The 16,744-nt window shown below is 47.7% G+C and overlaps 1 long non-coding RNA gene across 1 annotated transcript in view; it reads left to right on the plus strand.

The window, feature by feature from the left end:
• The window catches only part of LOC119966602, a 126,966-nt gene that overhangs the window by 105,008 nt on the left and 5,214 nt on the right, over window positions 1–16,744 (plus strand). Inside the window, exon 2 of the long non-coding RNA XR_005460802.1 lies at window positions 7,714–7,783. This is a non-coding gene — a long non-coding RNA (uncharacterized LOC119966602). The remainder of the gene's footprint in view (window positions 1–7,713; window positions 7,784–16,744) is intronic.

The raw sequence follows: 16,744 nt of genomic DNA on the forward strand, positions 1-16,744 counted from the left end.
CGATTCCTGGCTTGGGTCACTGTGCGGAGTCTGCACATCCTCCCCGTGTCTGCGTGGGTTTCCTCCGGGTGCTCCGGTTTCCTCCCACAGTCCAAAGATGTGCAGGTTAGGTGGATTGACCATGCTAAATTGCCCTTAGTGTCCAAAATTGTCCTTAGTGTTGAGTGGGGTTACTGGGTTATGGGGATAGGGTGGAGGTGTTGACCTCGGATAGGGTGCTCTTTCCAAGAGCCGGTGCAGTCTCGATGGGCCGAATGGCCTCCTTCTGCACTGTAAATTCTATGATTCTATGATAATCATACGTCTCAGTTACTGGCAATTGTAGTCATTGCATCAACTTCAAATGTTGGCTGTAAAAATATCAGCAGTTTTTATTTGGTGTTAATTCTTGCTTTTCTCCCAATGGCATCCGGACTGACCTTGAATGTGCGACATTACCTGACCAGCTTTTTAATAATGTCAACCTCCTCGAATGGCTGGATTGAGCATGTTAGGAAAGTTAACCTGAGTGTAAACTGGATAATGTGGTTTATAAAGAGCTGGCTGAGCTGTGTGCTGGAGGGGGAGGGGGGGGGGGGGCGATGGGGGACAGGAAAGGTGGCTTTTGGAGTTGGGAAAGTGACAGCTGAGCCTGCTGCCTGCATTCTCCAAAAAAAAGATTGATTTTCCTCCCAAACTCTGCAAGCCAGCCAGCGGTGCACGGTGCAGGGGGAGCCTTGAAACGGGCTGCGTTTGATTGACAGCGTGGCCCGGCCCTGGAATGTGGAGACGGCGCAAAGTCCAAACAACCTCTGATTGACGGGCGGCTCGGCCAATCAGAGAGGCCGGCCAACCCCGGCCCACTCAGCCAATGGCAAAGAGGTAAATAGGCGACGTCCTGACCTCAGGACGCAGAGCACGCCCACTTTCAAATTCCTGCCACTTGCACTGGGAGCCCCTGCTGCAATGTTCCTTCCAATGTACAGGCAGGCAGCAAGCCCCCACAAACATCAGCTGTTCTTCCCTCCCTCTGTGTCTGATGCTTCTGGGGGTAATGCTGTTCTTATTCTGTGGTCTAATGGTTCTGGGCTGCACGGTAGCACAGTGGTTACCACTGTTGCTTCACAGCGCCAGGGTCCCAGGTTCAATTCCCCACTGGGTCACAGGCTGTGCGGTCTGCACGTTCTCCCCCATGTCTGCATGGGTTTCCTCCGGATGCTCCGGTTTCCTTCCACAGTCCAAGGATGTGCAGGTTAGGTGGATTGGCCATGATAAATTGCCCTTAGTGTCCGAAAAAGTTAGGTGGGGTTACGGGGATAGGGTGGGGGTGTGGGCGTAAGTAGGGTGCTCTTTCCAAGAGCTGGTGCAGATTCGGGCCGAATGGCCTCCTTCTGCACTGTAAATTCTGTGATATTGTTGTCCAGGACACCAGACTCGAGACAGGTCCCCTCTAGAACATAGAACATAGAACACTACAGCGCAGTACGGGCCCTTCGGCCCTCGATGTTGCGCCGACCTGTGAAACCATCTGAAGCCTATCTGACCTACACTATTCCATTTTCATCCATATGTCTATCCAGTGACCACTTAAATACCCTTAAAGTTGGCGAGTCTACTACTATTGCAGGCAGGGCGTTCCACACCCCTACTACTCTCTGAGTAAAGAAACTGCCTCTGACATCTGTCCTATATCTCTCACCCCTCAATTTAAAGCTATGTCCCCTCGTGTTGGTCATCACCATCCGAGGAAAAAGACTCTCACTGTCCACCCTATCTAACCCTCTGACTATCTTATATGTCTCTATTAAGTCACCTCTCAACCTTCTCCTCTCTAACGAAAACAACCTCAATTCCCTGAGCCTTTCCTCGTAAGACCTTCCCTCCATACCAGGCAACATCCTAGTAAATCTCCTCTGAACCCTTTCCAAAGCTTCCACATCCTTCCTATAATGTGGTGACCAGAACTGCACGCAGTACTCCAGGTGTGGCAGCACCAGAGTTATGTACAGCTGCAGCATGACCTTGTGGTTCCGAAACTCAATCCCCCTGCTTATAAAGGCTAACACACCATATCCCTTCTTAACAGCCCTATTAACCTGGGTGGCAACTTTCAGGGATTTATGTACCTGGATGCCGAGATCTCTCTGTTCATCTACACTACCAAGAATCTTGCCATTAGCCCAGTACTCTGCATTCCTGTTACTCCTTCCAAAGTGAACCACCTCACACTTTTCCGCATTAAACTCCATCTGCCACCTCTCAGCCCAGCTCTGCAGCTTATCTATGTCCCTCTGTATCCTATAACATCCTTCAGCACTATCCACAACTCCACCGACCTTCGTGTCATCTGCAAATTTACTAACCCATCCTTCTACACCCTCTTCCAGGTCATTTATAAAAATGACAAACAGCAGTGGCCCCAAAACAGATCCTTGCGGTACACCACTAGTAACTGAACTCCAGGATGAACATTTGCCATCAACCACCACCCTCTGTCTTCTTTCAGCTAGCCAATTACTGATCCAAACCGCTAAATCACCTTCAATTCCATACTTCCTTATTTTCTGCAATAGCCTACCGTGGGGAACCTTATCAAACGCCTTACTGAAATCCATATACACCACATCAACAGCTTTACCCTGATCCACCTGTTTGGTCACCTTCTCAAAAAACTCAATAAGGTTTGTGAGACATGACCTACCCTTCACAAAACCGTGTTGAGTATCGCTAATCAACTTGTTCTTTTCAAGATGATTATAAACCCTATCTCTTATAACCTTTTTCAACATTTTACCCACAACCGAAGTAAGGCTCACAGGTCTATAATTACCAGGGTTGTCTCTACTCCCCTTCTTGAACAAGGGGACAACATTTGCTATCCTCCAGTCTTCCGGCACTATTCCTGTCGACAAAGACGACATAAAGATCAAGGACAAAGGCTCAGCAATCTCCTCCCTGGCTTCCCAGAGAATCCTAGGATAAATCCCATCTGGCCCAGGGGACTTGTCTATTTTGACATTTTCTAAAATTGCTAACACCTCCTCCTTTTGAACCTCAATTCCATCTAGCCTGGTCGACTGAACCTGAGTGTTCTCCTCGACAACATTGTCTTTCTCCAGTGTAAACACTGACGAAAAATATCCATTTAATGCTTCCCCTATCTCCTCTGATTCCACACACAACTTTCCACTACTATCCTTGATTGGCCCTAATCTTACTCGAGTCATTCTTTTGTTCCTGATATACCTATAGAAAGCCTTAGGGTTTTCCTTGATCCTATCCGCCAACGACTTTTCGTGTCCTCTCCTCGCTCTTCTTAACTCTCCCTTTAGGTCCTTCCTGGCTAACTTGTAACTCTCAAGTGCCCTAACTGAGCCTTCATGTCTCATCCTAACATAAGCCTTCTTCTTCCTCTTGACAAGTGCTTCAACTTCCTTAGTAAACCACGGCTCCCTTGCTCGACAACTTCCTCCCTGCCTGACAGGTACATACTTATCAAGGACACGCAGTAGCTGTTCCTTGAAAAAGCTCCACATTTCGATTGTACCCATCCCCTGCAGTTTCCTTCCCCATCCTATACCTCCTAAATCTTGCCGAATAGCATCATAATTGCCTTTCCCCCAGCTATAATTCTTGCCTTGCGGTATATACCTATCCCTGCCCATTGCTAAAGTAAACATAACCGAGTTGTGATCACTATCACCAAAGTGCTCACCTACATCTAAATCTAACACCTGGCCGGGTTCATTACCCAGTACCAAATCCAATGTGGCCTCGCCCCTTGTTGGCCTGTCTACATACTGTGTCAGAAAACCCTCCTGCGCACACTGCACAAAAACTGACCCATCTATAGTACTCGAACTATAGTATTTCCAGTCAATATTTGGAAAGTTAAAGTCCCCCATAACAACTACCCTGTTACTCTCGCTCCTGTCAAGAATCATCTTTGCAATCCTTTCCTCTACATCTCTGGGACTATTCGGAGGTCTATAGACAACTCCCAACAGGGTGACCTCTCCTCTACTGTTCCTAACCTCGGCCCATACTGCCTCAGTAGACGAGTCCTCAAGCGTCCTTTCTACCGCCGTAATACTTTCCTTGATTAACAATGCCACACCCCCCCCTCTTTTACCATCTTCTCTGTTCTTACAGAAACATCTAAATCCTGGAACCTGCAACAACCATTCCTGTCCCTGCTCTACCCATGTCTCCGAAATCGCCACAACATCGAGATCCCAGGTACCAACCCATGCTGCAAGCTCACCCACCTTATTCCGGATGCTCCTGGCGTTGAAGTAGACACACTTCAAACCAGCGTCCTGCTTGCCGGTGCCCTCTTTCGAACTTTTAACCCTATCCCTGACCTCACTACTCTCAACATCCTGTACACTGGGACTACAATTTAGGTTCCCATCCCCCTGCTGAATTAGTTTAAACCCCCCCGAAGAGCACTAGCAAATCTCCCTCCCAGGATATTGGTACCCCTCTGGTTCAGGTGAAGACCATCCTGTTTGTAGAGGTCCCACCTACCCCAGAATGAGCCCCAATTATCCAGGAAACCAAAACCCTCCCTCCTGCACCATCCCTGTAGCCACGTGTTCAACTCCTCTCTCTCCTTATTTCTTACTTCGCTAGCACGTGGCACGGGTAACAACCCAGAGATAACAACTCTGTTTGTTCTAGCTCTCAGCTTCCACCCTAGCTCCCTGAATTTCTGTCTCAAATCCCCATCTCTCTTCCTACCTATGTCGTTGGTACCTATGTGGACCACGACTTGGGGCTGCTCCCCCTCCCCCTTAAGGATCCCAAAAACACGATCAGAGACATCACGAACCCTGGCACCTGGGAGGCAACACACCAACCGTGAGTCTCTTTCGTTCCCACAGAACCTCCTGTCTGTTCCTCTAACTATGGAGTCCCCAATGACAAGTGCTCTGTTCCTCTTCTCCCTTCCCTTCTGAGCAACAGGGACAGACTCTGTGCCAGAGACCTGCGCCCTATTGCTTACCCCTGGTAAGTCGTCCCCCGCAACAGTATCCAAAACGGTATACTTGTTATAGAGGGGAACGACCACAGGGGATCCCTGCACTGCCTGCCGGTTCCCTTTGCCTCCCCTGACGGTAACCCATCTACTTTCTTCTTTTACCTGAGGTGTGACTACCTCCCTATAACTCCTCTCAATAACCTCCTCCGCCTCCCGAATGATCCGAAGTTCATCCAGCTCCAGCTCCAGGTCCCTAATGCGGCTCTCGAGGAGCTGGAGTTGGGTGCACTTCCCGCAGATGTAGTCAGAAGGGACACGAGAGGTGACCCTTTCCTCCCACATTCTGCAGGAGGAACATTCAACTGCCCTAGCCTCATGAGGCCTCATGAGGTCTTCTGAATCCAGCTGAGAGAAGGACTCTAACCTGCACAATCCACCTAACCTGCACATCTTTGGATTCAGCAACCCCGTTCTGCCCCCGAGTACAACGGTGAGAGCCACAAATATGGCTCCACGCTGGGCACCAGCTCGATCTTAAGTCATCCAACCAGTGCAATGACACTGGATTCACCCAGCACCCTGGAGTCAACGGCCGTACCTGCGAGAACCGTGCCAGGGTGAAATTTAGTACTGGTTCACGCAAACATAGACCAGGCGTAATGAGACCTTAGGCGGTCTCGCAGGCCATTCCACAGATTTCATGGAATTTACAGTGCAGAAGAAGACCATTCGGCCCATCAAGTCTGCACCGGCCCTTTGAAAGAGCACCCTATTTAACCCCACACTTCCACTCTATCCCTGTAACTCAGTGTCCCCACCGAACCTTTTTTTGGACACTAAGGGCAATTTAGCATGGCCAATCCACCTAACCTGCACATCTTTGGACTGTGGGAGGAAACCGGAGCACCCGGAGGAAACCCACGCAGACACGGGGAGAACGTGCAGACTCCGCACAGACAGTGACCCAAGCTGGGATTCGAACCTGGGACCCTGGAGCTGTGAAGCAACTGTGCTAACAACTGTGCTACCATGCTGCCCATTGGAGACCGCTGAGTGGCCAGGGCAGCATAGTACCCCCTGGGTGCCCTGACACTGCCAACCTGGCACCTGGGCAGTGCCACCTGGGCCTGGGTGGTACCCAAGTGCCAGATTGGCACTGCCAGGGGTCAGGCCTGGGGAAGGTGAGAAAGTGGGCAGGAGGGGCCTGAAATGGATTGGATTTGTTTATCGTCATGTGTACCGAGGTACAGTGAAAAGTATTTTTCCGCGTGCAACTCAAATAGATCATTTGGTACGTGAGAAGAAAATACATAATAGGGCAACACAGGGTACAAATGGGGGGAAAGAGCCACATTGGACACTCACATTTAATGCACTTGCATTTATATAGCGCCTTACATACTTCAGGATGACCCCCAAAAACTCTCACACTTTGAAATGATGAACTTAGTTTTTATTTTTTCATGGGATGTAGGCATCACTGGCTCGGCCAAACCTGTCCTTGATTTCCCTTGACAAGGTGCTGGTGAGCCATCTTCTTGAACTGCTGCAGTCCTTGTGGTGTAGGTACACCCACAGTGCTGCTAGGGACAGTGTTGCAGGATTCTGACCCAGCGACTGACAATATATTTCCAAGTCAGGATTGTGTGTGGCTTGGAAAGGAACTTGTAGGTGATCGTGTTCCCGTGTATTTGCTGCCCTTGTCCTTCGAGGTGATAGAGATCATGGGTTTGGAAGGTGACGTTGAAGGAGCCTTGGAGAGTTGGTGCAGTACACCTTGCACACTGCTGCTACTGTGCATCGGTGGTGGAGGGAGGGATTCTTTACAGTGATGGATGGGGTGCCGATCAAGCGGGGCTGCTTTGTCCTGGATGATGTCAAACTTCTTGCGTGTTGTTGGAGCTGCACTCATCCAGGCAAGTGAAGAATAGTCCATTACACTCCTGACTTGTGCCTTGTAGCTGATGGACAGGCTTTGGGAGGTAAGGAGGTGATTTACTCGCCGCAGGATTCCTGGTTCTGACTGCTCTTGTAACCACAGTTTTTTAAATGAATTTAGAGTATCCAATTCATTTTTTCCAATTAAGGGGCAATTTAGCGTGGCCAATCCACCTACTCCGCACGGACAGTGACCCAGAGCCGGGATCGAACCTGGGACCTCAGCGCCGTGAGGCAGCAGGGCTAAGCCTGAACGCTGTCCAGGTCTTCCTACATCAGGTCACAGACCATTTCAGTATAATTGTGAATGGTGCTGAACATTGTGCAATCATCAGCGAACATCCCTACTTCTGACCTTATGATGGAAGGAAGATCATTGATGAAGCAGCTGAAAATGCTTGGAGCCTCGGACACAAGCCTGAGGAACTCCTGCAGTGAGGTCCTGGAGCTGAGATGATTGATCTCTAACCACCATGACCATCTTCCCTTCTGCCAAGTATGACTCCAACCAGTGGAGAGTTTCCCCCTGATTCCCATTGACTCCAGTTTAGCTCGGGCTCCTTGATGCCATATTGGTCAAATGCTGCCTTGATGTTAAGGGCTGTCACCCCTCACCTCACCTCTGGAGATCAGCTTTGTCTTCCATGTCTGGACTAAGTCTGTAATGAGGTGAGGAGCCATGTGCTCCTGACAGAACCCAAACTGAACATCCGTGTACAGCTATGATATAAGTGTAGTTTTGAATAAATTGGAAGAATTTTTAAAAATATTTTTAAAAATTTTTAGAGTACCAATTCATTTTTTCTAATTAGGTGGAACGCAATTAAGGGGAAGTTAGATAAGGACATGAGGGAGAAAAGAATACAAGGATATGTCAACAGGGTGAGTTGAAATAAGATAAGATGCTCATTGACGCGAGCATAAAACAGTTGGGCTGAGTGCTCATAATGTTATATATTCCATTGAATAATGTAGTGCTCAATACCTTTTATTCCACATTACTGCAGGAACATGCGCGCATACCGATCACATGTATAGTTTTTTTATTTGTCCATAGCTGTGTGCAGCGCAGGGAAGGACTGCATATTGTATCATGTGAATTATAACACAAGATTGCATATTATGTACAGAATAATTAGAGAATTAATAATAATAATAATTGTTATTCTCACAAATAGGCTTACATTAACACTGCAATGAAATTACTGTGAAAAGACCCGAGTCGCCACATTCCGGCGCCTGTTCGGGTACACGGAGGGAGAATTCAGAATGTCCAATTCACCTAACAGCACGTCTTTCGGGACTTGTGGGAGGAAACCGGAGCACCCGAAGGAAACCCACACAGACACGGGGAGAACGTGCAGACTCCGCACAGACAGTGACCCAAGCCGGGAATCGAACCTGAGACGCTAGCGCTGTAAAGCAACAGTGCTAACCACTGTGCCACCGTGCAATTTAAATCATTGTGGGGCTTAGACATGAAAGACTTGGTTCCCCTAGTCGAGTGGTCAATCAGCGTGGGAACATTGACTTAAGGTAATTGGTAGAAGGATTAGAGGGGGCACGAGGAAAGTCTTTTCACTCAGAGGATGGTGGGCACCTGGAATTCGTTTACTAAGTTGGTTGGTGAGGCCGAAATGCCAAACTCATTTAAAAGGTATCTGGATCGGCATCTGAAGTGCTGTAACCTGGCAGGCTACAGACCAGGGATTGGAAAGTTGGGTTCAAATCAGCAGCTAGTTTATTTTTTCTATTCTTTAGTCGGTGCAGACAGGATGGGCTGATTGGCCTCTTTCTGCCCCGTAACCTTCCTATGGTTCTATAACTGGGGGCCACCATTCCATATTTCACTCAATTTGGTGAAAAGTGTAACACACCAGTGTCAGGGAGTATCACACTTTGAAAAATACATTGCCAAATATGGTCAACTTTACTGGGTTTCGGGTACACAGAGGTACATAGAGGCAGCCCAGAGCACTTGTTTCCAAAACTCACGGCGCATGTGGCGCAGTGGTTAGCACTGGGACTGCGCCGCTGAGGACCCAGATTCGAATCCCAGCCCTGAGTCACTGTCCGTGTGGAGTTTGCACATTCTCCCCGTGTCTGCGTGGGTTTCACCCCCACAACCCAAAGATGTGCAGGTTAGGTGGATTGGCCACGCTAAATTGCTCCTTAATTGGAAAAAAAATAATCACACTATCTTATTTAAAACTATGGTACAGGATAAAGCACATATGAACGTACAAATCAGGACCAGGCCTTTCGGCCCTTCAAGCTGGTTCTGCCATGCAATATGATCATGGGTGATCTGATTGTGGCATCACCTCCACTTTCCCTCAGACCGTTATCATCTTTGATTCCCTTGGCAACCAAGAATCTACCCAAGTCATCCTTAAAAATATTGAAATATTTTGAATGCTACTGCTCTCTGGGGAAGAGATTTCCACAGCCTTGTAACCCTCTCCTCTTAAACTGGAGGCCCCTTTATGTTTAAACCCTGTGGCTTGGCTCTCGCCTCTCCCACACGGGGAAACATCCCCTCAGCATCCACTCTGTCAAGCCCCTCAGAATTCTATGTCACAGTCAGATCAACTCTCAATCTTCTGAACTCCAATGGATACACCTCCAATCTGTCCAACCTTTCCTCAGACCATCTTTGCATGTAGCATTTTTGGTTAAAATAAAATTGTTTTTCATTTAAGTAAAAATCTAATTTTACTACAACTCTCTGATCATAGCCTGGAGCAAAGCTAAACTGAAAGATAGCCACAGGAGCTATAAATGTGCCTCATGCTCAAACCAAGTTCTGTGAGATTATCCAGTGATTGCTACAATTGGTCTCGGGCTAGATTCTCCGATTTTGCGGCTATCATTGTTATGTCCTGGGAAACGACCAAAACGTCGGTGCCCCCCCCCCCCCCCCCCCCCCCCCCGCACTGATCACTGATCCTCCGTCCGGTGAGGGGCAGCCGCACCACATACCCTGCAAATACGGACGCAGACTGACCGGATCCATGGCCACACATGCACACGGCAGCGGCCGCGCCGTATAATGTGGAGCCGGCCGAGTGCATACCTGGCCTGTCAGATAGATCCCCCCCTGTAACCCCCCTCGCCACACCCGGATCCACCCCTCCCCCAACCTCTAGTCCCCCCCATTCCCCGCCAAAAGCCCCCCCCCCCCCCCCGCCAGCAGAATGTCTCCCACCCCCGACTGTGGTGACGCTGGACACAATCCGCAGCCGTCACGTGAGGTCCCCGAAAATTGAAAGGACACGCGATCGGCGCTGTCGGGAAGTCGGCCCATCGGGGGCGGAGCATCGGGGGAGGGCCTCAGGTGACGTCCTGAGACCATCCATACGCCGGGCGGTGTACTCCTCGAATGCGTCGCTTTTGAGAAGGAGGAGCACCGGGAAAACGGTGCCGCCCCCGGTTTCAGCGTTAAAAACTCATTCTCCGGCGAATCACCGAATGCAATTTCAGCATCGCCAATTGGAGAATCCCGCCCCAGAGATTTGGCCAGGACCTTTGCTTCCAGATTTCTATCCCGTTTTGCACACTGGGGGTAGCTGCGGAAGGTTGTTAGATGATACTCTCAGAATTGAAGAATGACCACAGGTCATCAGCCATCGAACTTTGGGCTGGCCTCACATTGTTCCATTCTTACTTCTCCCAATCTGCAAGCTCTTATCAGCCACAACATCTCCTCTCATCTACACACAAATGCCTCTATTATCTGAGACAGATCAGTCTTTGCCTTCCTACCTCCCTCTGGCTTCATTAATATGCTGTCAGTGACATAACCCACAGGTACAGATCAACTTTGGCATGTGTGCACTTGTGTGTATACTGTACAACATCCCTTCACTACTGCCGTTGACCCCCCTTCAATAATCTTTACTGTCAGACTGATTGAATTGTGTGGATGAATCAAAATCCCCTCCAGCAGAACATTCCTACTCGCTTTCCAAAGACTCTATCCACTTCCTGGTAAATGCTCAAACTATGCTGTGCAAAACTTTGGCATCTGACAGCCTTAGGGTGAACCAGAACATCATCAACTCACAGTCTGTGGTGGTTCCTGAAGATTCTCAGCTCACTTCAGGAAGGACGATAAATCCATCTTTCCTATAAACAGAAGTTTTTTTTAAAAAAACAAGAGAAAGCTTCAAACCTCACGTGCAATGGACGGCTGAAGCCATTTATATCCACCTCATAGCCCACTATCAGCAAGCCCAGATGCCTTCTTTGCCATGTCTAGCTATTTTACCAACTTCCATTCTTCCAATTTCCTCACGGCGCCGAGGTCCCAGGTTCGATCCCGGCTCTGGGTCACTGTCCGTGTGGAGTTTGCACATTCTCCCCTTGTTTGCGTGGGTTTCGCCCCCACAACCCAAAGATGTGCAGGGTAGGTGGATTGACCACGCTAAATTGCCCCTTAATTGGAAAAAAAAATAAAAATAAAAATATTTGGGTACTCTAAATTTATATTAAAAAGAAGATTTCACAGAAACTAACAATCTTCAATTCAAAGCAAAATAGGTTTAATGAATAACAAATTCAATATTAATAAGTTTGTTCACTCTTACAGAACTATCACTGGTGGTAAAGTAAATCAGAATAAGTATTAATTATATTTAACTATAGGTATTAACTAAGCTATATCTCTCTCTAACGCTGTCTAGTCACTCCTGGTTCGAAGAGAACAAAATCCTCTGAGTTCGCATATATATACATGGATCTAGTGCTGCCATCTAGTAGTTGTCTTACACTATGATGTAGTTATTAACTCTTCATATACCAGGACATATACATATCACTACACCGCCTACTGCTAGATAATCTGATGGTCCAGCGAGAGGTCCTTTGACCTCAGGCGGGATCCCCCGGCCCTTGGGGTAGACAGAACAGGAAAAGCCCACCCACAGTCCCTGGCGCCAACCAATGTGGTAAAAGCACAATAATTGATACGAAGGTCTGTAGCTACGAGGCCACCTGATCTCCTTCGTCCTGTCATTTTGCTGTGAATACAAGTCAAAGCAGTCGGGAAAGAACACAAGTTATTAACAGCTTCACTTTATATACTCGCTTTAACTTTGCTGCTGTCTTATGCAGCTCCGACCCTAAACTGGAGCAGCGGGCTGTCAGTTGTGATCGAATTGCATCCAAGTGGAAGTCACTCTATTTAGGAGCAGAGGCAATAAATGCAGGGAAAGAACTGAGAAAAAAAGGCATCAAAAAAGATGACAGACTGTTCTTTTGAGTAAAAATAAATTCCAAGTGGCTTGGGGAATTCTGACACTCGCGAGGTTAAACATTTTAACAAGGCAGTCATATTTTGCAGAAAGATGGAGTAAAATGCAACCTCAGCGGACATTGAGGCAATAATTTAGGGGAAGGTACATGGGATAATCCTTTCCAGTCGGTCTCAGCTACATCCTTCAATGCTATCCAGGACAATAAAGTTGGATGATATAAGAGATAGAATTTGGTAAATGGACAGCCCATTTAAACATCTGGGTCTCCTGCCAACTATTTGTGGAGCTGACAATGATTATAAAGACAAGTAAGAAGAGAGCAAGAATGTAGGCTTTGGCCACCAGGATTTGGCACACCTCCCCGTAAACATGTAGCCAGCATAAATGCAGGCTTAAAACTCCAAAATGAAGAATGGCCATTTGCAAGAAATAACAGAAGACACTGCATGCCTGTTGAAGGATATCTTTGGCAAAATAATCATCTCCAGGAGGAAAACAAAAATTGGTCAGAAAATATTTTTCATCCGGACCTCCCAGTTAAGGGATATAGCGTCACTGTACAAATAGACATGTCCACGATTCCTTAAAGCTCCAATGTACTGAGAACATCCTGAAAATTATTGCCTTCCAATATTAGTATCTGTGGAGTTTAAATTTGCAGATGACACAAAACGTGGGTGTACTTTGAACTGCGAGGAGATTAGCGATAGACTTCAAAAGGAAGGACTTAGACAGGCTGCTGGAATGGTGGGCATGCAGCAGACAAAGGTTAATGCACAGAAGTGTGAAGTGAATCATTTTCCGAGGAAGAGCAATGAGAGGCAATATAAAATAAAGGATACAATTCTTTTAAAATAAATTTAGAGTGCCCAATTCTTTTTCTCCAATTAAGGGGCAATTCAGCCTGGCCAATCCACCTACCCTGCACATCTTTGGGTTGTGGGGGTGAGACCCACGCAGACACGGGGAGAATGTGCAAACTCCATACGGACAGTGACCCCGGGCTGGGTTCGAACCCAGGTCCTCGGCGCCGTGAGGCAGCAATGCTAACCACTGTGCCACCGTGCTGCCCGATAAAGGATACAATTCCAATGGGATGCAAAACCAGAGTGCTGAGGGTGATGTTCCCAAATTGTTGATCGTGGGAAGGGTGGTGTCAGACCAGTGGAGGCACGTCTTATCCATAACTTTAAACAGACTGTAGTCGGTTTGGAATCTTCCAGAACTAACTTTCCTTCAAAAAATAGACAATAACAGGTGTAGGGTAGGTGAATTGGCCACGCTAAATTGCTCCTTAATTGAATAAAAATTAATTGGGTATGCTAAAAAAAATTTTTTAAATTGCTTTTGGAAAGAGTTGGCATGGGCTGAATAGCGACCTACAGTGTTGTATGTAACCATTCTATGATTCTATTCTATAATTCACACTGAGCACACAAATTAACCTAAATACAACTAAAACAGATGTAAAATAGCAATAGTATGGCATTACATTGGACATATAATAATGGTAAGATTCTCAGCCACACTAATACATCGAAAGGCTAGGTACATCTGGTATCTCTCAGAGAAATGCCACTGTACCAAGGTATGAATGGGAACGGTTACAATGAGTGTTTGACCCTATGTTGTACGAGATTAAGTACATGTCTCTACAGACAGATTAGGCACTTGTTCACTGATACTTTTCTTAAGAGTAGTTACGCGTGAACCTGCCTGGTAAACACAGTTTATTGATTTGAAATGGTTCCCAGGAACACAAATTGATTTGTACCTAGCTCCGGACTGAATGAAGTGACTATGTGTCCAGTTCATTTTCTGGCTGTTTGTTGAATACAGCCCTCTTGGGCTCTTTATCAGCGAGGTCCCATCCACACCATCCTGCTACTTTTGTTGAAAAGCAGGAGGGCCTCAAAGCTTAAACCTTGTCCCTGTGAATCACGGTACCCCAGCCTGTCTTGATGGCTGGGTCAGGGTGGGACTGGGTTGTATGCTGAGTCATCCATACATGGAGGCTGTGTAAGGATGGCATTTTCTGTGAGGTTTTAGAACATAGAACATTACAGCGCAGTACAGGCCCTTCGGCCCTCGATGTTGCGCCGACCTGTGAAACCCCTCTAAAGCCCGTCTACACTATTCCCTTATCATCCATATGTTTATCCAATGACCATTTAAATGCTCTTAATGAATTCTTTAACTTTACTTGCTAATCTTTTTTATGCCCTCTCTTTTAGATGTGCTTTATCTCCCTTAGCTTCCATATAGAATACCGTCATCTTTGTTTGTCTTATTGTCATTACCTCTGCCCTCTTTGATTCAGAAATTCCATTGTCTCCGGCCTGGGGTTGAAAGTAGGAATTTTGGAGAGGAGGAGTACGATCACCTTCTCTCTTAACTTGAAGGAGGCAATTCAAAATAGCAGAATGACCCGAGGCAATTTGCTGCTTACCAAACACATCTTAAAAGTAATTATCTGTCCCATTCTGAAACCGAGCGTTCAGCAAACTCCACACGGACAGTGACCCAGGGCCGGGATTCCTCAGCGCCGCAGTCCCAGTGCTAAACACTGCGCCACATGCCACCCTATTTGTGTGAAATATAACCATCAGATCATTCTGGAAGTAAAGCAAAGAGTAACGACATATTACAAACAAGTAATATGACAGACGGGCGGTACGGTGGCACAATGGTTAGCATTGAAATGAAATGAAAATCGCTTATTGTCACGAGTAGGCTTCAAATGAAGTTACTGTGAAAAGCCCCTAGTCGCCACATTCCGGCGCCTGTTCGGGGAGGCTGTTACGGGAATCGAACCGTTCTGCTGGCCTGCTTGGTCTGCTTTCAAAGCCAGCAATTTAGCGTTGTGCTAAACAGCCCCATGTTCTATGTTCTAATGTGGGCATTGCTGCCTCACAGCGCCAGGGGCCTGGGTTCGATGCTGACCGTGGATGGATAGGCCATGCTAAATTTCCCCTTAGTGTCCAAAGATGTGTAGGTCAGGTCGGGTTGTGGGGATAGCGTTGCGGTGCGGTCTTGGGTGGGGTGGTGCTCTTTTGGAGAGTTGGCGCAGACTTGATGGGCCGAATAGTCTCTTTCTGCACTGCAGGGATTCTATTAATTTATCCCATCATGCTCTGTTGTCCACTCTGAACAACGGGAGGCAATGCAGAATAATCCATTCAGGTTAAAGTTAACAGTTAGATTTATTTACAGGGAACACAATTACACAGACAGAACTATTGCAAATACAATAGACACAAAGCAAAATACTGCAGCAGCCAGAAATCTGAAATAGAAACAGAAAATCCTGCAAATACTCAACTGGTTTGGCAGCAACGGAGATAAGGGGTGGAATTTTGTGCGGCTCTTGGGAGCAGGAAGCAAAGTGGGTGGGAAACCTAATTGAGTGGGAGGCCGAAAGTCAGTTAACCGCAGCAGGACAAACGTTTACAATTAAATTTAGGGGCAGGAGGAGCTTCCGTGCAGCAAATGTCAGGGAGTACGTTTGCATGCATCTACATCTCATACATGCTCATTAAAAGGCCAGCTCACAGGTATTATGTTCCCTTCCCAATTAAGTTATCAGTGAATGAGCAATACGTGCTTTCAGATTTACAACTGCATTTAGGTAGTGTGCAGCAGGCTGGGTCGTCACCTTGCTGCAGATGGAGTGAGCAGCTACTGCTTCCTCCTTGGAGGGCGTAGCTCAATGATGCAATGATTGGATGGGGGCAGTTTAGGTTGCACAGGGCAGTGAGACTGGCTGAGGGATGGAGTTCAAGACGGGGACAGAGCCAGGGAGGGGTAGGCAAGGAGGCAGGAGTGTGGAAGTGAACAGGAGGGCCTTGCGTCTTAGCTATGGGTATCCTTATAGGGAGAGTAACAGGTGTGTGGGCATTGGGAGGGTAACAGGGGTGTGGGCATTGGGAGGGTAACAGGTGTGTGGGTATTGGGAGGGTAACAGGTGTGTGGGCATTGAGAGGGTAACAGGTATGTGGGTATTGGGAGGGTAACGGGGTGTGGGCATTGGGAGGGTAACAGGTATGTGGGTATTGGGAGGGTAACGGGGTGTGGGCATTGGGAGGGTAACAGGTGTGTGGGCATTGGTAGGGTAACAGGGGTGTGGGCATTGGGAGGGTAACAGGTGTGTGGGCATTGGGAGGGTAACAGGTGTGTGGGCATTGGTAGGGTAACAGGTGTGTGGGCATTGGGAGGGTAACAGGTGTGTGGGTATTGGGAGGGTAACAGGTATGCGGGTATTGGGAGGGTAACAGGTGTGTGGGTATTGGGAGGGTAACTGGTGTGTGGGCATTGGGAGGGTAACAGGGGTGTGGGTATTGGGAGGGTAACAGGTGTGTGGGTATTGGGAGGGTAACAGGTGTGTGGGTATTGGGAGGGTAACAGGTATGTGGGTATTGGGAGGGTAACAAGTATGCGGGTATTGGGAGGGTAACAGGTGTGTGGGTATTGGGAGGGTAACAGGTGTGTGGGCATTGGTAGGGTAACAGGTGTGTGGGCATTGAGAGGGTAACAGGTGTGTGGGCATTGAGAGGGTAACAGGTGTGTGGGCAATGGGAGCGTTGGA

This window comes from Scyliorhinus canicula, chromosome 5 (genome assembly GCF_902713615.1).
Source record: "Scyliorhinus canicula chromosome 5, sScyCan1.1, whole genome shotgun sequence".
Classification (NCBI taxonomy): domain Eukaryota; kingdom Metazoa; phylum Chordata; class Chondrichthyes; order Carcharhiniformes; family Scyliorhinidae; genus Scyliorhinus; species Scyliorhinus canicula.